This window comes from Procambarus clarkii, chromosome 81 (genome assembly GCF_040958095.1).
Source record: "Procambarus clarkii isolate CNS0578487 chromosome 81, FALCON_Pclarkii_2.0, whole genome shotgun sequence".
Classification (NCBI taxonomy): Eukaryota; Metazoa; Arthropoda; class Malacostraca; order Decapoda; family Cambaridae; genus Procambarus; species Procambarus clarkii.
The window spans coordinates 3,982,706-4,008,399 of NC_091230.1; the positions used below are offsets into that span (position 1 = coordinate 3,982,706).

General features: G+C 47.2%; 1 protein-coding gene across 1 annotated transcript in view; it reads right to left on the reverse strand.

The window, feature by feature from the left end:
- The window catches only part of LOC123752159 (receptor-type tyrosine-protein phosphatase epsilon), a 168,397-nt gene extending 158,136 nt beyond the window's left edge, over nucleotides 1-10,261 (reverse strand). Inside the window, exon 1 of the mRNA XM_069315480.1 lies at nucleotides 10,194-10,261. The gene's annotated coding sequence lies outside the window, so the exon portion shown is untranslated. The remainder of the gene's footprint in view (nucleotides 1-10,193) is intronic.
- Between the last annotated feature and the right edge of the window lie 15,433 nt (nucleotides 10,262-25,694).

Below are 25,694 nucleotides of genomic sequence, written 5' to 3' on the forward strand. Positions count from 1 at the left end.
CACCCATCAACGTAACTCTCTGCTTCCTCTTGCTTAGGTACTCCCTTATCAACTGGAGCACCTTACCAGCTACACCTGCCTTTCTGTCCAGCTTATGTACCAGCCTCTTATGCGGTACTGTGTCAAAGGCTTTCCCACAATCCAAGAAACTGCAGTCCGCCCAACCTTCTCTTTCTTGCTTAGTCTTTGTCACCTGGTTGTAGAATTATATTAAGCCAGTCAGGCAAGATTGACCCTCCCTGAATCCATGTTGGCGATTTGTCACGAAGTCCCTTCTCTCCAGATGTGTTACCAGGTTTTTTCTCACGATCTTCTTCATCACCTTGCATGGTATACAAGTCAAGGACACTGGCCTGTAGTTCAGTGCCTCTTGCCAGTGGCCCTTTTTGTATATTGGGACCACATTCACCGTCTTCCATATTTCTGGTAGGTCTCCCGTCTCCAGTGACCTACTATACACTATGGAGAGTGGCAAGAAAAGTGCCTCTGTACACTCTTTCAGTACCTATGGCGAGATCCCGTCTGGACCAACAGCCTTTCTAACATCCAGATCCGTCCAGATCTTGACCTCCTCTCTCGAAATTTCGAACCCTTCCAAGGCCGCTTGGTTTACTTCCCTTTCTCCTAGCACAGTGACCTCACCTTGTTCTGTTGCGAAGACCTCATCTGCAAACATTGACATGTATGATTCCACTCCTGTAAACATATCATTTACGTAAATTAGAAAGAGGACTGGTCCCAGCACCGATCCTTGAGGTACTCCACTTGTTACTGTTCGCCAGTCCGACTTCTCGCCCCTTACCATTACCCTCTGACTCCTTCCTGTTAGGTAGTTCTTCACCCATACTAGGGCCTTTCCGCTTACTCCTGCCTGCCTCTCAAGTTTGCATAGCAGTCTCATGTGCGGTACTGTATCAAAGGCCTTTTTGGCAGTCAAGAAATATGCAGTCTGCCCAGCCTTCTCTGTCCTGCCTTATCCTTGTTACTTTATCATAGAATTCTAAAAGGTTTGTTAGGCATGATTTCCCTGTCCAGAACCCATGTTGGTGCTTGTTTACAAACCCAATGCTCTCCAGGTGCTCAACAAGTCTTTGCCTAATTATTCTTTCAAGTTTTTTGCAGGGGATGCTTGTCAGTGATAGGGTCTGTAGTTAAGTGCCTCCTCCCTATCACCTTTCTTGAAAATCGGTACGACATTTGCCTCCTTCCAGCAACTGGGCAATTCTCCCGATATATGTGACTCATTAAAGATCATTGCCAGAGGCACGCTGAGAGCCTGCGCTGCCTCTTTAAGTATCCACGGTGATACTTTGTCTGGTCCAACAGCTTTATTCGCATCCGGTGTTGTCAACTGTTTAATTACCTCCTCTGCTGTCACCTCTATATCTGATAGTCTTTCATCTAGGGTAACCTCTTCTAACAATGGGAGCTGCTCAGGCTCGGTTGTGAACACTCCATGGAAATTTGCATTCAGTACCTCGCAGATTTCCTTGTCGCTTTCTGTATATGCCCCTTCTGGTTTCCTCAGTCTTGTCACTTGGTCATTCACCGACATCTTCCTTCTTATATGGCTATGTAGTAATTTAGGATGCTTTTTCGCTTTGACTGCAATATCATTCTCATAATTTCTTTCCGACACTCGTCTTATGTTAATGTAATCATTCCTAGCTCTGTTACATCTAATCCTGTTGTCCTCTGTCCTTTGTCTTCTGTACTTCCTCCACTCCCTCCTGCTTCTCACCTTTGCTTCCTGACACTGTCTATTAAACCATGGGTTATTATATTCCCTCCTGCTTTTTTCCTTTATTGTTGGAATAAATCTCTCTTCAGCCTCCTTGCATTTCAATATGACTTGGTTCATCATACCTTGCACTGTTTTTCCTCTAAGTTCTTCTTCCCACTGTACTTCTCCCAGGTAGTCCCTTATCCTTCTGTAGTCCCCTTTTCTGTAATCAAGTCTCCTTTCCCGGACCTCTTGTCCTTTGGTCACAATTTAAAGCTCCATCATGTAGTCAAAGACTAGGACACAGAGGTCACTGGCTCCTAGTGGTATTTCATGCTCCAACTGCTCGATGTCTTCTACATTCTGGGTGAAAATGAGATCTAATAGACTGGGCGTATCCCCTCCTCTTTCCCTAGTATCTTCCTTCACATGCTGTGTTAGGAAATTCCTGTCAATAACGTCTACCAGCTTTGCTCCCCAGGTCTCCTCCCCGCCATGGGGATTCCTCGTTTCCCAATCTATCTCTCCGTGATTTAGGTCCCCCTATGACCAGCAGCTTCGCTCTTATTCTATGCGCTATAGTTGCTGCCCTCTGCAGTTCATCTATACATGTCTTGTTGCTGTCATCGTACTCCTGCCTGGGCCTTCTACTGATTGGTGGGGGATTGTAGAGTATCAAGATTACAATCTTCTTCCCATCCATTGTCAGAGTTCCATGTATGAAGCTCGTGCTTTCATTGGTACCCGGATTTTCCAGCTCATCAAACTTCCATTTCCGCTTAATTAGGAGTACCACTCCTCCTCCCTGTCTCTGTGTCCTTTCTTTTCTTATCACCTGGTACCCCTTTGGAAAGATTGCATCCGAGATCATGCCATTTATTTTAGTTTCCACTATTGCCACTATGTCTGGGTCTGCCTCACTAACTCTCACTGTGTGTGTGTGTGTGTGTGTGTGTGTGTGTGTGTGTGTGTGTGTGTGTGTGTGTGTGTGTGTGTGTGTGTGTGTGTGTGTGTGTGTGTGTGTGTGTGTGTGTGTGTGTGTGTGTGTGTATTCACCTAGTTGTGCTTGTCTCCCCTTGTGCGGGCGATGAGCTCAGCACTTTCGTCCGCCTCCTAACTGTTAATCAATCAACTGTTACTAACTACTAACTAATTTTTTATTTATTTTTTTTAACCACACACACACACTCACATACACATACACACACACACACACACACACACACACACACACACACACACACACACATACACACACAGGCTTGATAGAATTCTACGATCAGGTGACACAGATTAAGCAAGAAAGAGAGGGCTGGGCGGACTGCATTTTCTTGGATTGTCGGAAAGCCTTTGACACAGTACCGCATAAGAGGCTGGTACATAAGCTGGAGAGACAGGCAGGTGTAGCTGGTAAGGTGCTCCAGTGGATAAGGGAGTATCTAAGCAATAGGAAGCAGAGAGTTACGGTGAGGGGTGAGACCTCCGATTGGCGTGAAGTCACCAGTGGAGTCCCACAGGGCTCTGTACTCGGTCCTATCTTGTTTCTGATATATGTAAATGATCTCCCGGAGGGTATCGATTCATTTCTCTCAATGTTTGCGGACGATGCTAAAATTATGAGAAGGATTAAAACAGAAGAGGACTGTTTGAGGCTTCAAGAAGACCTAGACAAGCTGAAGGAATGGTCGAACAAATGGTTGTTAGAGTTTAACCCAACCAAATGTAATGTAATGAAGATAGGTGTAGGGAGCAGGAGGCCAGATACAAGGTATCATCTGGGAGAGGAAATTCTTCAGGAGTCAGAGAAGGAAAAAGACTTGGGGGTTGATATCACGCCAGACCTGTCTCCTGCAGCACATATCAAGTGGATAACATCAGCGGCATATGCCAGGCTGGCCAACATACGAACGGCATTCAGAAACTTGTGTAAAGAATCATTCAGAACTTTGTATACCACATATGTCAGGCCAATCCTGGAGTATGCAGCCCCAGCATAGAGTCCATATCTAGTCAAGGATAAGACTAAACTGGAAAAGGTTCAAAGGTTTGCCACCAGACTAGTACCCGAGCTGAGAGGTATGAGCTACGAGGAGAGACTACGGGAATTAAACCTCACTTCGCTGGAAGACAGAAGAGTTAGGGGGGACATGATCACCACATTCAAGATTCTGAAGGGGATTGATAGGGTAGATAAAGACAGTCTATTTAACACAAGGGGAACACGCACAAGGGGACACAGGTGGAAACTGAGTGCCCAAATGAGCCACAGAGATATTAGAAAGAACTTTTTTAGTGTCAGAGTGGTTGACAAATGGAATGCATTAGGAAGTGATGTGGTGGAGGCTGACTCCATACACAGTTTCAAGTGTAGATATGACAGAGCCCGATAGGCTCATGAATCTGTACACCTGTTGATTGACGGTTGAGAGGCGGGACCAAAGAGCCAGAGCTCAACCCCCGCAAACACAACTAGGTGAGTACAACTAGGTGAGTACACACACACACACACACACACACACACACACACACACACACACACACATACACACACACACACTGATGTTGATTGACGGTTGAGAGGCGGGACCAAAGAGCCAGAGCTCAACGAGCAACAAGCACAACTAGGTGAGTACAACTAGGTGAGTACACACACACACACACACACACACAACCGTTGTGACCGTCGTGTTGGATGGACGTGGGTTGGGAGCTCCTGGGTCCCTAGTGGAGTGGGTGGGGTAATCAAACTACTTCAAAGTGAAAAAGTGTATACAAGTGAATGAAAAAACTTGGATTTTGACTAAAGCCATAAGGTAGTGAAGAAAAACAGTATAATTAGCGTAACTGAAAATAGTTGTTGAAGCACTGTGGCAGTGTGCAGAATGGAGCAGACCTGTGACCGACCGTGACCTCACCTCCGGCAGTAACCCTTCCAACACCACGTGGGGAGATGCTAGGAGATTCACTCACCTATTATGTTAGCAGGTCGGTAAGGTACTTGGAATCCCTGTGGGTAAGGTTGTATTATAGCAATGACTAGGTCAGGAAGGGCGTCTAGGTTCAGCAGTATTATGATTAAAGAAGAGGATAGGTTTGTGGAGAAGATGATTGGGAAATTTGTAGAGAAGAGAGATGTTTGGATAGATGATCTAATCTAGGTTCAAAGACACAAACAAGAGTTTATGGCTTATATTCAAGAGGAAATCAGAAAGAGCCGGGTAGAATGGAAAGGAGAATTAACTAGGCTTACAAATGAATTTGACAGGAATAAGGGAAGCATGGAAGGGGGAAGGGGGAGAAGTGGGGGATGGAGTAGCGAGTGTGAGAGGGGTGGGGGTCAGCCAGGGGGAGGCAACCAGCATGACCCTGGATTGAGAAAGAGGTCAATCATAATCCATGGATTACTTGACGCCAAGGCACCACTGAGGCAGGAAAGGATGGAGATTGAAGACTTGGAGCTACTGGGGATCTTGAGAGCTATCAGAGCCCAGATGGCAGGGAATGAGGTACAAGTCCACCGCTGCATTGGACCATACAACTGTGACAAGAAACGACCTGTTCTGGTACAGTTCACTACCGAAGAGGCAGTGGATTAGATACTGCATCACAAACACTTACTCAGAGGTAGTGAAAACTACTACAACGTGTATATTGACAGATACATGACAAAAGAGGAACAGATAGCCCACAGGGCGAGCAAACCTCCATGATATAACTCTTCCCATTTGAGCGTAGTTACCTACCCCAGTGTTAACCCACCCTGTGCTCCACCCCATGCTAACCAGCTTACACCTGCTTCCCAGGTCACTCCCACCCCAAATCAGCCCTCCCTGCCCCTGCTTGTCTCCCCAACACCTCCCCTGACCCCTCTGACCCCATTGCATTCAAATCCATCTGCTTCATCACACATTCCAAGGATCCCCTCAACTCCCAAAACCCACCCAGCCCTCATCCCCTCAACCCCCAAAACCCACCCAGCCCTCATCCCTTCAATCCCCAAAACACACCCAGCCCTCATCCCCTCAACCCCAAAACCCGCTGAGCCCTCACCCCTCCTCATCCCTCTCTCCTTCCATGTGACCCCCCACCCTTGCGAGGGGTGGCACATGGACCCCATCGTGGGGGATGGGGGGGTGACCCCCCACCTCTTCCTCCATTTGCCTCTTCCTTCCTTCTGCCCCAATACCCACACCTACCCCTGAGTTACCCTTCACTAATACAACCTCCCTCCCATTCTCACTATCCATGTTCCATCTGCCCCTCTTCCCCCACCCCCTCTATCCTTCTCCCCCCCCAACCTCTCAACCTCTATCTGACTCTCAACCTTACATTACCTCTCAACCCCTTTATGCCTCTCAAACCCTCCCTAATCTTCAGACCAGTATGTCCTTCTTATTCCAGACCGACCTACCCAGGCCCTACCCCAGACCTTCCTAGATGCCCAGCCCCTATTCGCCCCCCCCCCAAGCACCCCTCCTGACCCCTTTCCCCCCCCCCCCCCAGAAATCCCCCGATCCCCCCAGACACCCCCCGGATTCCCCCCAGACACCCCCCCCCCGGATCCATTCAGCCCCCATTCACCGCCCAGACATCCCCCACAACCCCCCAGACCCCCAGAGAAAGGGCGAACTCTGGTACCAGAGTTTCCATGAAGAATCTCAAGGTTTGGTACACCAATGCTGATGGGGTATTTAATAGCAGAATATATAAAAGAAAGTGAGCGAGGCAGATCCTGACATAGTTGCAATAGTGGAAACTAAAATAAATGACATGGTCTCGGATGCAATCTTCCCAGAGGCCTACCAGGTGATAAGAAAAGAGAGGACACAGAGACAGGGAGTGGGAGTGGCACCTCTAATACGGAAATGGAAGTTTGAAGACCTGGGAAATTGGGTTACCAATGAGTGCACAAGCTTCATGCATGGAACTCTGGCAGCAGATGGGAGGAAGATTGTGATCTTGGTAATCTACAATCCCCTACCAAACAGTAGAAGACCCAGGCAGGAGTATGATGACAACAACAAGGCATGCATAGATGAACTGCAGAAAGCAGCAACATTAGCTCACAGAATGAGAGCAAAGCTGCTGGTCATGGGGGACCTAAATCATGGAGAGATAAATTGGGAATCAAGGAATCCCCATGGAGGGACAAAACGTGGGGAGCAAAGTTAGTAGATGTTATAGACAGGAATTTCCTAACACAACATGTGCAGGAAGACAAAAGTGAAAGAGGAGGAGATGCACCGATCCTATTAGACCTGATTTTCACCCAGAACGTAGAAGACATCGAAAATTTGGAGCATGAAATACCTCTAGGGGCCAGCGACCATTGTGTCCTAGTCTTTGACTACATGATGGAATTCAAACTTGTGACCACGGGACAAGAGATCTGGGAAAGAAGAGTTGCCTACAGGAAAGGGGACTATAAGAGAATAAGGGACTATCTGGGAGAAGTGTAGTGGTAGGAAGAAATTAGAAGAAAAACAGTCCAAGATGTGATGGACTTAGTCATACGGAAATGCCAGGAGACAGAAGAGTGATTTATAATAACAGTAAAGGGAAAAAATAAGAGGGAATATAATAACCCATGGTTTATTAAACAGTGTCAGGAAGCAAAAATGGCCAGCAGGCGGGAGTGGATGAAGTACAGAAGACAAAGATGCAACAGAGCTAGGAACGATTACATAAGACGAACATCGGAAAGGGACTATGAGAACGATATTGCAATCAAAGCGAGAAAGCAACCTAAATTACTACACAGCCATATATAGAAGAAAATGTCAGTGAACCACCAAGTGACAAGACTAAGGAAAACAGAGGGGGCATATACTGAAAGTGACAAGGAAATCTGTGAGGCACTGAATGCCAGTTTCCATGGAGTGTTCAGTACCGAGCCTGAGCAGCTCCCATTGTTAGAAGAAATTACCCAATATGAAAGACTATCAGATATAGAGGGTACAGCAGGGGAGGTAATGAAACAGTTCACAACACTGGATGCAAATAAAGCGGTTGGACTAGACAAAGTATCACCGTGGATACTAAAAGAGGCAGCGCAGGCCTTTAGAGTGCCTCTGGCAAATGATCTTTAATGACTCACTTATGTACGGAGAATTGCCCAGTTGCTGGAATAAGGTAAATGTCATACCGATTTTTAAGAAAGGCGATAGGGAGGAGGCACTTAACTAGAGACCTGTATCACTGACAAACATCCCCTGTAAAATACTTGAAAGAATAATTAGGCTGCGACTGGTTGCACACCTGGAGAACGTTAGGTTTGTGAACAAATATCAACATGGGTTCTGGATAGGGAAAGCGTGCCTAACAAACCTTATGGAATTCTATGATAAAATAACGAGGATAAGACAGGACAGAGATGGTTGGGCAGACTGCATATTTCTGAACTGTCAAAAAGCCTTGGATATAGTACCGCACATGAGACTGCTGTTCAAACTCGAGAGGCAGGCGGGGGTGGGAGGACAGGCCCTAGCATGGATAAGGAACTATCTAACAGGAAGGAGCCAAAGAATTACGGTAAGGGGCGATTAGTCGGACTGGCGAACAGTAACAAGTGGAGTACCTCAAGGATCGGCGCTGGGACCAATTCTATTTCTAATATATGTTAACGACATGTTTACAGGAGTAGAGTCCTACATGTCGATGTTCACGGATGACGCAAAGTTGATGAGAAGAGTTGTGACAGATGAGGATTGCAGGATCTTCCAAGAGGACCTGAACAGGTTGCAGAGATGGTCAGAGAAATGGCTACTGGAGTTCAACACGAGCAAATGTAAAGTTATGGAAATGGGACTAGGTGATAGGAGACCAAAGGGACAGTACACAATGAAGGGGAACTGCCTACCTGTGATGACGCGAGAAAGAGAACTGGGCGTGGATGTATTACCTAATCTATCTTCTGAAGCACATATAAATAGGATAACGGCAGCAGTGTACTCTGCATTGGCAAAAGTTAGAACAACATTCAGAAACCTAAGTAAGGAGGCATTTAGGGTGCTATACACTGCCTACGTGAGGCCAGTCTTAGAGTATGCCGCCTCATCATGGAGTCCCCATCTGAAGAAGCATATAAAGAAACTGGAAAAGGTTCAGAGGTTTGCAACCAGACTCGTCCCAGAGTTACGAGGGATGGGGGTATGAGGAGCGCCTGAAGGAACTGTGCCTTACGTCACTAGAAAGAAGTGAGAGGGGGGACATGATTGGAATGTATAAAATACTGATGGAGATTGAAAAAGTGAACATAGACGAAATGTTCACACGGAATAGTAACAGAACGAGGGGACATGGGTGGAAGTTGGAACCTCAGATGAGTCACAAGGATGTTAGGAAGTTTTCTTTTAGCGTGAGAGTAGTGGGAAAATTTAATACACAAAATTTAATTGAACAGGTTGTGGAAGCAAATACTATTCATAATTTGAAAACTAGGTATGATAGGGAAATAGGACCATAGTCAATGCTGTAAACAACCGATACTCGAAAGGCTGGATCCAAGAGTCAATGCTCGATCCTGCAGACACAAATAGGTGAGTACACACACATACACACGCACACACACACAAACACACACACACACACACACACACACACACACACACACACACACACACACACACACACACACACACACACACACACACACACACACACACCCAGGAAGCAGAATGTAACAGCTGTCTAACTCCCAGGTACCTGTTTACTGCTAGTAATAATAATATGTCGTATTGTTCAAACAAGTACTGCTCTCAGTTATGTAATAAATTTTGAGTTGTAAATAACTTAAACACTAAAGTAACACAAGCAAAGGGTATATATTCTTTGTGAAGTGTTTTTAGTTTCTCTATGTATGTATGTATGTATGTATGTGTGTATGTATGTATGTATGTATGTATGTGTGTATGTATGTATGTATGTATGTATGTATGTATGTATGTATGTATGTATGTATGTATGTATGTATGTATGTGTGTGTGTGTATGTATGTATGTATGTATGTATGTATGTATGTATGTATGTATGTATGTATGTATGTATGTATGTATGTATGTGAATGTATGGATATAACTGAGAGTTTACATTAGTCCTGAAAACAAATTTAACGGTTTGGTCACGTGTATGGCGATATATTTATTATTATTATTATTATTATTATTATTATTATTATTATTATTATTATTATTATTATTATTATTTAGAAACTTATTGCAAGGTAAGGTAATTATCAGGGGAGAGCGCTAAGCCATTCCGGTAATGTTGCACTTGGAAGGGAAATGAGGATAAGGATTTGGGATGGGACGAGGAAAGTTCCCAACCACTTTAACAGTTGGGGATTGAACGCTGACCTGCAAGAAAGAAGACCGTCACTCTTGCAACCAGGTCATGTGGTTAGACTACTTATTACAAGAAAATATTAATTTAAAATATAATCAAATAATAAAAAATAAGTAGATGGACTCACTTCCTGGGCGAGTGTGGGCCGACACCTGTGTCTCAGGGCCATAGTCCTTCACGTATTTGTTCTTGGCCGCCACCTGTAATGTTTACACCAGATAACATCTGTAATGTTCCCCCAACACTTACACTTATATACAACTTGGTGTAGAACCACACACTGAGCACCACACGCTGAGCACCACACACTGAGCACCACACTAAGCACCACACGCTAAGCACCACACACTGACCACCACACTGAGCACCACACACTGAGCACCACACACTGAGCACCACACTGAGCACCACACACTGAGCACCACACTGAGCACCACACACTGAGCACCACACACTGAGCACCACACTGAGCACCACACGCTGAGCACCACACTGACCACCACACGCTGAGCACCACACGCTGAGCACCACACACTGAGCACCACACTGACCACCACACGCTGAGCACCACACTGACCACCACACACTGAGCACCACACACTGAGCACCACACACTGAGCACCACACACTGAGCACCACACTGAGCACCACACGCTGAGCACCACACTGACCACCACACGCTGAGCACAACACGCTGAGCACCACACACTGAGCACCACACTGACCACCACACGCTGAGCACCTCACACTGAGCACCACACTGACCACCACACACTGAGCACCACACATTGAGCACCACCCACTGAGCACCTCAAGCTGAACATCACACGCTGAGCATCCCACACTCTGAGCACCACACGCTGAGCACCACACACTGAGCACCACACTGAGTGTGGTGCTCAGTGTGTGGTGTGGTGTGGAGTGGTGTGGTGTGGTGGGTAGTGTGGAGTGGCAGTGTGGTGATCACTGCACTCATTTTTCTATCAGTCAGACAATTTTTCATCCATGTTAGAAGCTTACCTGTCACCCCTCCAATATTTTCCAGTTTCCAGAACAAGCTCTTAAGTGGAACTCTGTCGAAAGCCTTTTTTAGGTCCAGATAGATGCCGTCAACCCAACCATCTCTTTCCTGTAATATCTCTGTTGCTTGATCATAGAAACTGAGTAAATTCGATACACAGGATCTTCCAGATCGAAAACCATACTGTCTGTCTGATATTATATCATTTCTCTCCAGGTGTTCTGTCCATTTAGCTTTAATTATTTTTTCCAATATTTTGACTATTACACTTGTCAATGATACTGGTCTATAATTAAGGGGGTCTTCCCCTGCTTCCACTTTTGTAGATTGGAACTATGTTAGCCTTTTTTCCACACATCAGCTACAACTCCTGTATACAGGGATTCCGGAAAAATCAGTTGAAGAGGAATGCTGAGCTCAGGTGCACATTCTCTCAGAACCCATGGTGAAACTCCATCTGGACCAACTGCCTTGTTCTTATTTAGCTCCTTGAGCATTTTTTCCACTTCGTCTCTAGACACCTCTATGTGCTCTATGTTGTTCTCTGGAATTCTCATTGTTTCTGGTTCTCTGAAGATTTCATTTTGTATAAACACACTTTGGAACTTTTCGTTTAATGTTTCACACATTTCCTGTTCATTTTTCGTGAATCTATTTCCCATTTTCAACCTCTGAATATTATCCTTTACCTGCAATTTGTTGTTTATGAATTTATAGAATAGACCTGGTTCTGTTTTACATTTGTCTGCAATCCCTTTTTCAAAATTTCTTTCTGCCTCTCTCCTCACTGCCGTGTAGTTGTTTCTCACATCTTTGTATCGCTGGTATGTTTGGGGGTTCGGCCTCTTCCTGTATTGATTCCATTTTTGTGTCTTTTGGTCTCTGGCCCTCTCGCACTTTCTGTTGAACCAATCCTGTTTCCTAGTTCTGCATCTCTGTTTTGGTATAAATATTTTTGTGCCTTTATCATATATTTCACAAAACTTGACATACATCTCATTTACTTCCTTCCTTCCTTCCTCATCCTCTAACAACACTTAGGTAATAACATTTAGGTAATTACCAGACTGAGCACCACACACTGAGCACCACACACTGACCATCAAGCAATGAACACTACAAACCGAACACCACACTGAGCACCACACACTGAGCACCACACTGAGCACCATTATGAGCATATCACACTGAGCACCACACACTGAGCACCACAAACTGAGCACCACACTGACCACCATTATGAGCATATCACACTGAGCACCACACGCTGAGCATTTCACGATGAGCACCACACACTCAGCACCGTACACAGAGCACCACAAACTGAGCATAACCTGAGCACCATTCAGAGCATAACACACTGAGCACCACACTGAGCACCACACCCTGAGCAACCCACGCTGAGCACCACACACAGAGCACCACACACAGAGCACCACACACAGATCACCACAAACTGAGCACCACATTGAGCACCATTATGAACATATCACACTGAGCACCACGCTGAGCACCACACACTGAGCACCATACGCTGCGCATAACATGCTGAGCACCACACACTGAGGACTACATGCTGAGCACCATATACACTGAGCACCAAACACTGAGCACCATACTGAGTACCACACACTGAGCACCACACGCTAAGCTTCACACACTGAGGACCACACACTGAGCACCAGACTGAGCACCAAACACTGAGCACCACACACTGACCACGCAATGAACACTACAAACCGAACACCACACTGAGCACCACACTGAGTACCACACACTGAGCACAACACGCTGAGCACCACACACTGAGCACCACACGCTGAGTACCACACGCTGAGTACCACACGCTGAGCACCACACGCTGAGTACCACACACTGAGCACCACACGCTGAGTACCACACACTGAGCACCACACGCTGAGCACCACACGCTGAGTACCACACTGACCACCACACGCTGAGCACCACACGCTGAGCACCACACACTGAGCACCACACTGACCACCACACGCTGAGCACCACACTGACCACCACACACTGAGCACCACACACTGAGCACCACACACTGAGCACCACACACTGAGCACCACACACTGAGCACCACACTGAGCACCACACGCTGAGCACCACACTGACCACCACACGCTGAGCACCACACGCTGAGCACCACACACTGAGCACCACACTGACCACCACACGCTGAGCACCTCACACTGAGCACCACACTGACCACCACACACTGAGCACCACACATTGAGCACCACCCACTGAGCACCTCAAGCTGAACATCCCACGCTGAGCATCCCACACTCTGAGCACCACACGCTGAGCACCACACACTGAGCACCACACTGAGTGTGGTGCTCAGTGTGTGGTGTGGTGTGGAGTGGTGTGGTGTGGTGGGTAGTGTGGAGTGGCAGTGTGGTGATCACTGCACTCATTTTTCTATCAGTCAGACAATTTTTCATCCATGTTAGAAGCTTACCTGTCACCCCTCCAATATTTTCCAGTTTCCAGAACAAGCTCTTAAGTGGAACTCTGTCGAAAGCCTTTTTTAGGTCCAGATAGATGCCGTCAACCCAACCATCTCTTTCCTGTAATATCTCTGTTGCTTGATCATAGAAACTGAGTAAATTCGATACACAGGATCTTCCAGATCGAAAACAATACTGTCTGTCTGATATTATATCATTTCTCTCCAGGTGTTCTGTCCATTTAGCTTTAATTATTTTTTCCAATATTTTGACTATTACACTTGTCAATGATACTGGTCTATAATTAAGGGGGTCTTCCCCTGCTTCCACTTTTGTAGATTGGAACTATGTTAGCCTTTTTTCCACACATCAGCTACAACTACTGTATACAGGGATTCCGGAAAAATCAGTTGAAGAGGAATGCTGAGCTCAGGTGCACATTCTCTCAGAACCCATGGTGAAACTCCATCTGGACCAACTGCCTTGTTCTTATTTAGCTCCTTGAGCATTTTTTCCACTTCGTCTCTAGACACCTCTATGTGCTCTATGTTGTTCTCTGGAATTCTCATTGTTTCTGGTTCTCTGAAGATTTCATTTTGTATAAACACACTTTGGAACTTTTCGTTTAATGTTTCACACATTTCCTGTTCATTTTTCGTGAATCTATTTCCCATTTTCAACCTCTGAATATTATCCTTTACCTGCAATTTGTTGTTTATGAATTTATAGAATAGACCTGGTTCTGTTTTACATTTGTCTGCAATCCCTTTTTCAAAATTTCTTTCTGCCTCTCTCCTCACTGCCGTGTAGTTGTTTCTCACATCTTTGTATCGCTGGTATGTTTGGGGGTTCGGCCTCTTCCTGTATTGATTCCATTTTTGTGTCTTTTGGTCTCTGGCCCTCTCGCACTTTCTGTTGAACCAATCCTGTTTCCTAGTTCTGCATCTCTGTTTTGGTATAAATATTTTTGTGCCTTTATCATATATTTCACAAAACTTGACATACATCTCATTTACTTCCTTCCTTCCTTCCTCATCCTCTAACAACACTTAGGTAATAACATTTAGGTAATTACCAGACTGAGCACCACACACTGAGCACCACACACTGACCATCAAGCAATGAACACTACAAACCGAACACCACACTGAGCACCACACACTGAGCACCACACTGAGCACCATTATGAGCATATCACACTGAGCACCACACACTGAGCACCACAAACTGAGCACCACACTGACCACCATTATGAGCATATCACACTGAGCACCACACGCTGAGCATTTCACGATGAGCACCACACACTCAGCACCGTACACAGAGCACCACAAACTGAGCATAACCTGAGCACCATTCAGAGCATAACACACTGAGCACCACACTGAGCACCACACCCTGAGCAACCCACGCTGAGCACCACACACAGAGCCCCACACACAGAGCACCACACACAGATCACCACAAACTGAGCACCACATTGAGCACCATTATGAACATATCACACTGAGCACCACGCTGAGCACCACACACTGAGCACCATACGCTGCGCATAACATGCTGAGCACCACACACTGAGGACTACATGCTGAGCACCATATACACTGAGCACCAAACACTGAGCACCATACTGAGTACCACACACTGAGCACCACACGCTAAGCTTCACACACTGAGGACCACACACTGAGCACCAGACTGAGCACCACACACTGAGCACCACACACTGACCACGCAATGAACACTACAAACCGAACACCACACTGAGCACCACACTGAGTACCACACACTGAGCACAACACGCTGAGCACCACACACTGAGCACCACACGCTGAGTACCACACGCTGAGTACCACACGCTGAGCACCACACGCTGAGTACCACACACTGAGCACCACACGCTGAGTACCACACACTGAGCACCACACGCTGAGCACCACACGCTGAGTACCACACGCTGAGCACCACACGCTGAGTACCACACACTGAGCACCACACGCTGAGCACCACACACAGAGCACCACACTGAGCACCACACACTGAGCACAACACACACTGAGCACCACACGCTGAGCACCACACTGAGCACCACACACTGAGCAGCACATGGAGCACCACACGCTGAGTACCACACACACTGAGCACCATACACTGAGCACCACATGTTGAGCACCACACGCTGAGCACCACACGCTGAGCACCACCGCTGAGCACCACACACTGAGCACCACACGCTGAGCACCACACGCTGAGCACCACACACTGAGCACCACACGTTGAGCACCACACGCTGAGCACCACACGCTGAGCACCACACACTGAGCACCACACTGAGCAGCACACACACACTGGGGGTGTGGTTCTGTGTGTTTGTCACACACTGGGGTTCTCCCCCACCCTCCTAAACTCCCCACTCTCCTCCACCCCACCTAAGCCTTCCCCTCTTTACCACTCCCCTAAACCCTCCCGTCTTCCTCACCCACTTCAGCCTTCCCTTCCCCCCCCCCCCCCCCGCCGCCCCCCAAGCCTTCCCCCCTTTTCTGCCCCCCACCCCTCTTCTCCCCCATCCCACCAAGTCTCTCCTCCCACCATGCCCCTCCAATCCTCCCCGTCTCCCCCGCTCCCCCACCCCCCAACCCTCCCCCTCTCCCCACAACCCTCCCCCTCTCACCCACCCCCTGAGGAAAGAGAAGGGTAGGTAGACTGCATTTTCCGGACTGCCAGAAAGCCTTTGAAACAGTACCCCATCAAAGTCTTTTAAAAAAGTTGGAGCAACAGGGAGCTGGTCGGCCGAGTGGACAGCACACAGGACTTGTGATCTTGTGGTCCTGGGTTCGATCCCAGGCGCCAGCGAGAAACAATGGGCAGAGTTTCTTTCACCCTATGCTCCTGTTACCTAGCAGTAAAATAGGTACCTGGGTGTTACTCAGCTGTCACGGGCTGCTTCCTGGGGGGTGGAAGTGTTGTAATCCACAAGTTAGTAGGAATTATTAGCTAGAGGATCATTACTACAACACTTAACGAATGATGATTGGAAGTACATGTTAAGTAGACAGACTATGGATCACATATCTAAGAAAGGTCAATGGATTAAGGTCGAAGCTGTTTAGCCAAATTAATAATTCCTGGAAAGAGGAATTATTCTTCGTCAGGCTTCTAGGATCAAGGTTACCGCTCTAGGGATAAGGTTAATCGGATTATACCTTCCTCGAGAGGCGTGGTGAAATGATTGAGGCCATGGTTGGCTGGGGAGAGTCTTGTTGTGGGAGTTGAACTGGCAAGTCCTCCGAGGTCTCCGTTTGTGGCAGCAGCGAAGTGTAGCAGACAGCTATGCGAGAACCTGATGTGATCTTAGTGACGAAGTTAAGTCTGCAGTATGTGAGTATTGAATGAAAGACTAACTGGGTGTGGAGCGTGGTAGTAATCATTCCGTATTAGGGACTTAGGCGGAAGTTACGAGTGTGGGTGGTGATCGCGGAGGTCAAGTGGTCTATGGGTATTGGAAGTGTATTGACCTAATAGAGTATGTTAATATGTATTTATTTGTCAGAGTCTATTCTTTGTAATTAAATGACAAAACCCGACGGCCTTTAAATACCTTCCATATGTTCATTCATTGTGTTCCAGTACAAACCTAGTGGTACGCCTCAAGGGTCTGGTGTGTGTAGGAGCACACGGTGGTAGTAACGGTTGCTGAGGCAAGGTGTTATGTGTTGTGTAATCGCTGTGTTCGGAATGAACCGGGGTTCAGCATCACGACATATTTGGTGGCAGCGCAAACAGGTTTTGGAACACTGTGCGAGATGAAGGAAGTGTGGTTCTGGTTTAGTTGGTGAGGGAATGTTCGGGAAATGGTAGACGTCGGGTTGTGGTGAGAATGGTGGTTACTAGACGGAGGAAAGAAGGGTCAGGTGAGACCAGGTCAGAGGAGTTAGTTAATTAAAGGGACTAGGCCATTGTGGGGCACATGTGGGGTTTATTTCTTTCTTTCCAGATTTCCGCAACGAGAGACGGCTAAGAGGCAAGTCTGGACCACTGAAGCATCGGGATCCAAAACAAGTGCAGTGTTCGTAGTGCGGATTATACAGTGTTCGTAGTGCGGATTATACAGTGTTCGTCGTGCGGATTATACAGTGTTCGTAGTGCGGATAATACAGCGTGGCGAGGTAAACTAGCGCGGGTGAATGTGGGCCAGCGTGGGCCATGTGCGGCCATGTGCGGGCCAAGCGATGGGTGGGCCAAGCGAGCCGCACCTTGGAGCTTGTTTTATATCGTCGGTATGGTGGCAATAGTGAGAAACCGTTGCTAAGGTGAAATTAAGCGTGAAAACTACGTAATTTAAAGTTAATTAAATTTCATGTAACGTGTAAATCGAATATTTTAAGGATAATGAAATATTACCTAAAGTACTGTGCGAGTTCCGGCGTTGTCAGGTGTAGATACAGAAAATAGGCGCAGTGAATTATGGACGCCTTGGCATAGCGAGCGACGCATAATTTGACGTCTGGGGTTCGCCGTCTAGTGTACCCTGGAGAGGGCCATGGAGATTTTTAGTGGGTGCAGGTAGCATTATGGAAATTGTTACCTTGGGACACGGGGAGCGTGTCCCGTTGGTGGGGGTGTGTGGCGTCCGGAGGTGGCGACGCAGTGTGTATTGTCGTTTGGACGCCAAGTGTAGTGCATGGTTGTATATTGGCGTTTGTACGCCAGGGTGTGTAGTGTAGTGCACGGTAGTGGCTTATTAAACGCCAACGTAATGCATAGTATTTACTGTAGTAAAATGTGCATGTTTTGACTGTTAATATTATGGATGTAGTATAGTGCATGACATTGTTGGCATTGTAGCGCCAAGGTGTAGCATGTGTAGCATAACTGGTTGTTGTAGCACCGGGTGTATTGTAGACATTAGCGTTGAAGTATGTTAACGCAGATGGTAGAGTGTGGCGGGTGGCCACTACACAAGAAATTATGCCTGACGAGTGTTGGTCAGGTAATTAACGGATTACGAGAGAAAAGGGAATGTGTGTGGCGTCTGGTTACTTATTGGTGGTGTTATTGGTGGTGACGTCTCGTGGTGTTTTGATGCGCTCTGGCGCAAGGCATATGCCTGTGGTGGTAATGGTGTTGGGGGACGCCGTGTGTGTTGTGTTGATGGCGTTGAAGACGCTGTGTGTATGTTGAGGGCGTTGGGAACGCCGTGTGTTGTGTTGATGGCGTTGGGGACGCTGTGTGTGGTGTTGAGGGCGTTGGGGACGCCGGGTGGTGTGTTGATGGCGTTGGGGACGCCGAGTGTTGTGTTGATGGCGTTGGGGACGCCGGGTGTTGTGTTGATGGCGTTGGGGACGCCGTATGTTGTGTTGATGGCGTTGGGGACGCCGTGTGTTGTGTTGAGGGCGTTGGAGACGCCGTGTGTTGTGTTGAGGGCGTTGGGGACGCCGTGTGTTGTGTTGAGGGCATTGGGGACGCCGTGTGTTGTGTTAAGGGCGTTGGGGACGCCGTGTGTTGTGTTGAGGGCATTGGGGACGCCGTGTGTTGTGTTAAGGGCGTTGGGGACGCCGTGTGTTGTGTTGAGGGCGTTGGGGACGCCGTGTGTTGTGTTGAGGGCTTTGGGGACGCCGGGTGTTGTGTTGAGGGCGTTGGGGACGCCATTGTGTGGTGTAGTGTAGTGGCGTTTGGACGCCTGGTATGGAGTGTGGTGTTGTGGAGTATATGGTGGCGCAGGGGCGCCAGGTAGTGGTCGGTAAGGTGAGTATTGGCGTAGCAAGGTCGGTGCGTTAGGACGCAGGAAGTGGTTGTAGGGATGTGTGGCGTTATATTGAGGTCATCAGTGGTTGGGATGACCAGAGGTAATGGTGTGTCGGAGTGGGTAAGTCTTATGGATAAGATGAAATGTGGATAATTGCAGTTGGTGGCTGCAGTAGGCGAGCCAAGTCGATATATCTAGCAAGACTCATAAAAGACTAATAAAAATTCATTATTCTCATTAAAATTTTAATTAATTATGTCGGAGTGGGTAAGTCTTATGGATAAGATTACAAGGTAGAATTTCAAAATTTCAGGTGTTGGTGGTTGCAGTGGGCAAGCGAAGTAGATATACTAATTTCTTATTAAGTTGTTACAGGAATCTCGCTAGAGGCGAGCCAGTGGCAGTATGATGTTTTAGTGACATAAGTTGGAAATTATGTTAATGAGGTATTTATTATGATAATATATTGTATATTACCTCATCGGCACCATTACTGAGTGTTAGGCTTGAGAAGGTCCCCCGGGATCATGTCACAGAGCTTCAGGTAGAGTAGAAGAGAAGCCATGAGGCTACACTCAGTAATTCTAGAAAAAAAGGGGGGAGGAAGTGAAGCCAACGTGACGTTATAGGCGAAATTCGCCGCCTGACATCAAAGCAGGGATAAGGGCCAGCTGCAATGGCTTTGCAGCTGCGCTCAGGCTATATACGGGGAGAGAGTAAGGAGCCGAGGGGGTGTCATGTAATAATGGGATCGAGCCAGGGGGGCTTCGAGGGAATATTTTGCAGGTACAGCGGTCGGGAAGGTGTGAATACAAGTGGACACACTCTGGGCAGATGGGCCTAGAGTAATGTGCTACAGCTGTGGTGAGCACAGCAAGGAAGGATGACCAGAGAGCTGTGAGGTATCTACAGCGTTCTGGGGTTGGTGCCCTGGAACGAGACGTCAGCACAGACCCGAGGGAACATGACCTTGGGGTAGGAATCTCCGTTGCTCTGGAGGCCAGGATCACGTTAGCTCAGAGCAACGATGGGCCATTGACAACATTCACCTGGCTGGACAGCCTGGGTTTTGTCTGGGTCATGGAGGATTTATGACCTAGATCACGAAGACATGAGAAGTGATGCTGCCAATTGTGGAGGAGGCCAGTGAAACATTGTGTGACCATTGTAAGCCCTTATGTCAACAGTACAGGGCAAGATGTTAAATTGTTAGTAACTTATTACTAAGGATGAAGAACCTTAGCTATATATGTGTGTGTATATATTAATGACTAGTGTCATTTCTGTTTAAGTGCCAGCATTCTGGTCCATGTAATTTTATATTTATGTTTGTATGTAATTATATGTCAGCAGTTTAGGTATATGTGCATTGTTGGAGATGGGAAAAATTATTACAGACTATTTTACCTGTGCTATGATGTGAATATAATGTATATGTTGGAGAAGTGTTGTGAGTCATGTCGGGGAAAATTTTAATATATTTCGTCGTGTGTATGATGAACTTTTTGGATGATTTTTTAGTTGTACACATATGGTGGGTGCATCCTCCAGGTCCTTGCACTAATGGAACCATTGCAATGATGCATATGGGGACATATGCGTGTTTAAGGAGGGGAGTGGTGTAGTAATCCACAAGTTAGTAGGAATTATTAGCTAGAGGATCATTACTACAACACTTAACGAATGATGATTGGAAGTACATGTTAAGTAGACAGACTATGGATCACATATCTAAGAAAGGTCAATGGATTAAGGTCGAAGCTGTTTAGCCAAATTAATAATTCCTGGAAAGAGGAATTATTCTTCGTCAGGCTTCTAGGATCAAGGTTACCGCTCTAGGGATAAGGTTAATCGGATTATACCTTCCTCGAGAGGCGTGGTGAAATGATTGAGGCCATGGTTGGCTGGGGAGAGTCTTGTTGTGGGAGTTGAACTGGCAAGTCCTCCGAGGTCTCCGTTTGTGGCAGCAGCGAAGTGTAGCAGACAGCAATGCGAGAACCTGATGTGATCTTAGTGACGAAGTTAAGTCTGCAGTATGTGAGTATTGAATGAAAGACTAACTGGGTGTGGAGCGTGGTAGTAATCATTCCGTATTAGGGACTTAGGCGGAAGTTACGAGTGTGGGTGGTGATCGCGGAGGTCAAGTGGTCTATGGGTATTGGAAGTGTATTGACCTAATAGAGTATGTTAATATGTATTTATTTGTCAGAGTCTATTCTTTGTAATTAAATGACAAAACCCGACGGCCTTTAAATACCTTCCATATGTTCATTCATTGTGTTCCAGTACAAACCTAGTGGTACGCCTCAAGGGTCTGGTGTGTGTAGGAGCACACGGTGGTAGTAACGGTTGCTGAGGCAAGGTGTTATGTGTTGTGTAATCGCTGTGTTCGGAATGAACCGGGGTTCAGCATCACGACAGAGGCCTGGTCGAGGACCGGGCCGCGGGGACACTAAAAAGCCCCGAAATCATCTCAAGATCTCAAGATAACAGGCAGGAGTAAAAGGGAAGGTGCTCCAGTGGATAAAGGAGTACTTAAGCAATAGGAAACAGTTAGCAGTCTCCGTGGTGTAGTGGTAAGACACTCGCCTGGCGTTCCGCGAGCGCTATGTCATGGGTTCGTATCCTGGCCGGGGAGGATTTACTGGTCGCAATTCCTTAACGGTAGCCTCTGTTTAACGCAACAGTAAAATGTGTACTTGGATGAAAAAACGATTCTTCGCGGCAGGGGGTCGTATTCCAGGGACCATAGGATTAAGGACTTGCCCGAAACGCTACGCGTACTAGTGGCTGTACAAGAATGTAACAACTCTTGTATATATCTCAAAAAAAAAAAAAAAAAAAAAAAAAGTAACTGTGAGGGGGGAGACATCAGAGTAGCGAGATATCACCAACGGAGTCCCACAGGGCTCAGTACTTGGACCCATCCTGTTTCTAATATATGTAAACGATCTTCCAGTGGGTATAGACTCAATTCTCTTAATGTTTGCTGATGATGCAAAAATTATGTGAATAATCAGGACAGATGAAGATAGACACAGAATACAGGATGACCTGGACAAACTGGAGGAATTGTCTAGAAAATGGCTGCTAAAGTTCAACTCAGGAAAGTGTAAAGTAATGAAATTAGGCAAAGGGAGCAGGAGGCTGAACACAAGGTAACCATCAGGGAGGTAAAATCCAGCAAGAGTCAAATAGAGAGAAAGATCTGGAGGCTGATATCACACCGAACCTGTCTCCAGAGGCCCACATCAAAAGAATATCATCAGCGGCATATGCTAGGTTGGCCAACATAAGAACTGCCTTTAGAAACTTGTGTAAGGAATCGTTCAGGACCATGTATACCACTTATGTCAGACCAATCATGGAATATGCAGCTCCAGCCTGGAGTTCATACCTAGTTAAACACAAGACAAAGTTAGAGAAGATTCAGCGGTATGCCACCAGACTCGTCCCGGAACTGATGGAAATGAGCTACGATTAAAGGCTAAAGGAGTTGATCCTCACCTCCCTGTAAAACAGAAGAGTAATGGGAGACATGATAACCACCTACAAAATTCTCAGGGGAATTGACAGGGTGGACAAAGGCACACTCTTTAGCATGGGTGGAACACGAACAAGGGGACACAGGTGGAAACTGAGTATCCAGATGAGCCACAGACACGTTAGAAAGAATTTTTTCAATGTCAGAGTAGTTATTAAATGGAACGCGCTAGGAAGTGATGTGGTGGCGGCTGACTCCATACACAGTTTCAAATGTAGGTATGGTAGAGCCCAATAGGCTCAGGAATCTATACACTAGTTGATTGACGATTGAGCAACGGGACCAAAGACACAAAGCTCAACCCCCGCAAGCACAACTAGGTGAGAACTGAGCGCCACACATTGAGCACCATACTGAGCACCACACACTGAGCACCACACACGGAGCACCACACGCTGACCACTACACACTGAGCACCACACACTGAGTACCACACACTGAACACAACCCACACAACACAACACACTAAACACAGCACACTGAACACAACCCACACAACACAACACACTAAACACAACACACTGAACACAACAAACTGAACACAACCCACACAACACAACACACTAAACACAACACACTGGACACAACACACTAAACACAACCCACACAACACAACACACTGAACACAACAAACTGAACACAACCCACACAACACAACACACTAAATACATCCCAAACATCACAACACACTGAACACAACCCACTGAACACAACACACTGAACACAACACACTGAACACAACCCACACAACACAACACACTGAACACAACAAACTGAACACAACCCACACAACACAACACACTAAATACATCCCAAACATCACAACACACTGAACACAACAAACTGCTAACCATTATCATATAGATCTTGTTCTCAGCCAGATTCTGAATGATGTAACTCCTTGTATTAGCCAAGACGGTGACGGTGTTCCTCTGACTGTTCCATATTGTTCCTTGTTGCTGCCAACTGACTGTGAACACTTCCAGTTGACCTCTGGGCGGCGTGTCGTGAGGACCATCCCAGGTCACGGTGAGAGAGCTGGCAGCTTCCTGGACCTTGAGATTGGTAACATTCCCCGGAGCTGTCAGGATAAACTGGTGTTGTTATCACAAGGTATTTACAACCTTACTGCCGCCTCTTGTGTGCTAAAGTGTTGTTATCACAAGGTGTTTAATACTCTCCTGCCGCCTCTTGTGTGCATTTTCCCTTAACAACTGGTGCCTAGTGTGCTCAGGTGTTGTTATCAAGACCCTTGATAACAACACCTTCCCTTGGTACAAGTGTTATAAGTGTGACCTGGGTTAACATCTTCCCGTGGTACAAGTGTTATAAGTGTGACCTGGGTTAATGTCTTCCCTTGGTACAAGTGTTATAAGTGTGACCTGGGTTAACACCTTCCCTTGATACAAGTGTTATAAGTGTGACCTGGGTTAACATCTTCCCGTGGTACAAGTGTTATAAGTGTGACCTGGGTTAATGTCTTCCCTTGGTACAAGTGTTATAAGTGTGACCTGGGTTAACACCTTCCCTTGGTACAAGTGTTATAAGTGTGACCTGGGTTAATGTCTTCCCTTGGTACAAGTGTTATAAGTGTGACCTGGGTTAACACCTTCCCTTGGTACAAGTGTCATAAGTGTGACCTGGGTTAACATCTTCCCGTGGTACAAGTGTTATAAGTGTGACCTGGGTTAATGTCTTCCCTTGGTACAAGTGTTATAAGTGTGACCTGGGTTAACATCTTCCCTTGGTACAAGTGTCATAAGTGTGACCTGGGTTAACATCTTCCCGTGGTACAAGTGTTATAAGTGTGACTTGGGTTAACATCTTCCCGTGGTACAAGTGTTATAAGTGTGACCTGGGTTAACATCTTCCCGTGGTACAAGTGTTATAAGTGTGACCTGGGTTAACCCACCATATAACAGTTGTCATAGGAGCAGGTTGTGTTAACCGACCCATGAAGCATGGTGACGTTGGTGTATGTTAACACATCTTGGAGCAGATGTTATGAGAGCCTCAGCCTGGCTACATTACCACTAGGATAAGAGCAATATTACTGACCTACCTAGCCCTAGTATGAGGCAGGTGTTGTGAGGGTAACCTTCCGTCCCTCATGTGCTGGGTACACTGTCCACAACCACCCCACTCCCCGGGGTACACTGCCCACAACCACCACACTCCCCGGGGTACACTGTCCACAACCACCCCACTCCCCGGGGTACACTGTCCACAACCACCCCACTCCCCGGGGTACACTGTCCACAACCACCACACTCCCCGGGGTACACTGTCCACAACCACCCCCACTCCCCGGGGTACACTGTCCACAACCACCCCACTCCCCGGGGTACACTGTCACAACCACCACACTCCCCGGGTACACTGTCCACAACCACCACACTCCCCAGGGTACACTGTCCACAACCACCCCACTCCCCGGGGTACACTGTCCACAACCACCACACTCCCCAGGGTACACTGTCCACAACCACCACACTCCCCGGGGTACACTGTCCACAACCACCACACTCCCCAGGGTACACTGTCCACAACCACCCCACTCCCCGGGGTACACTGTCACAACCACCACACTCCCCAGGGTACACTGCCCACAACCACCCCCACTCCCCGGGGTACACTGTCCACAACCACCACACTCCCCGGGGTACACTGCCCACAACCACCCCACTCCCCGGGGTACACTGCCCACAACCACCCCCACTCCCCGGGGTACACTGCCCACAACCACCCCACTCCCCGGGGTACACTGTCCACAACCACCACACTCCCCGGGGTACACTGTCCACAACCACCCCACTCCCCGGGGTACACTGTCCACAACCACC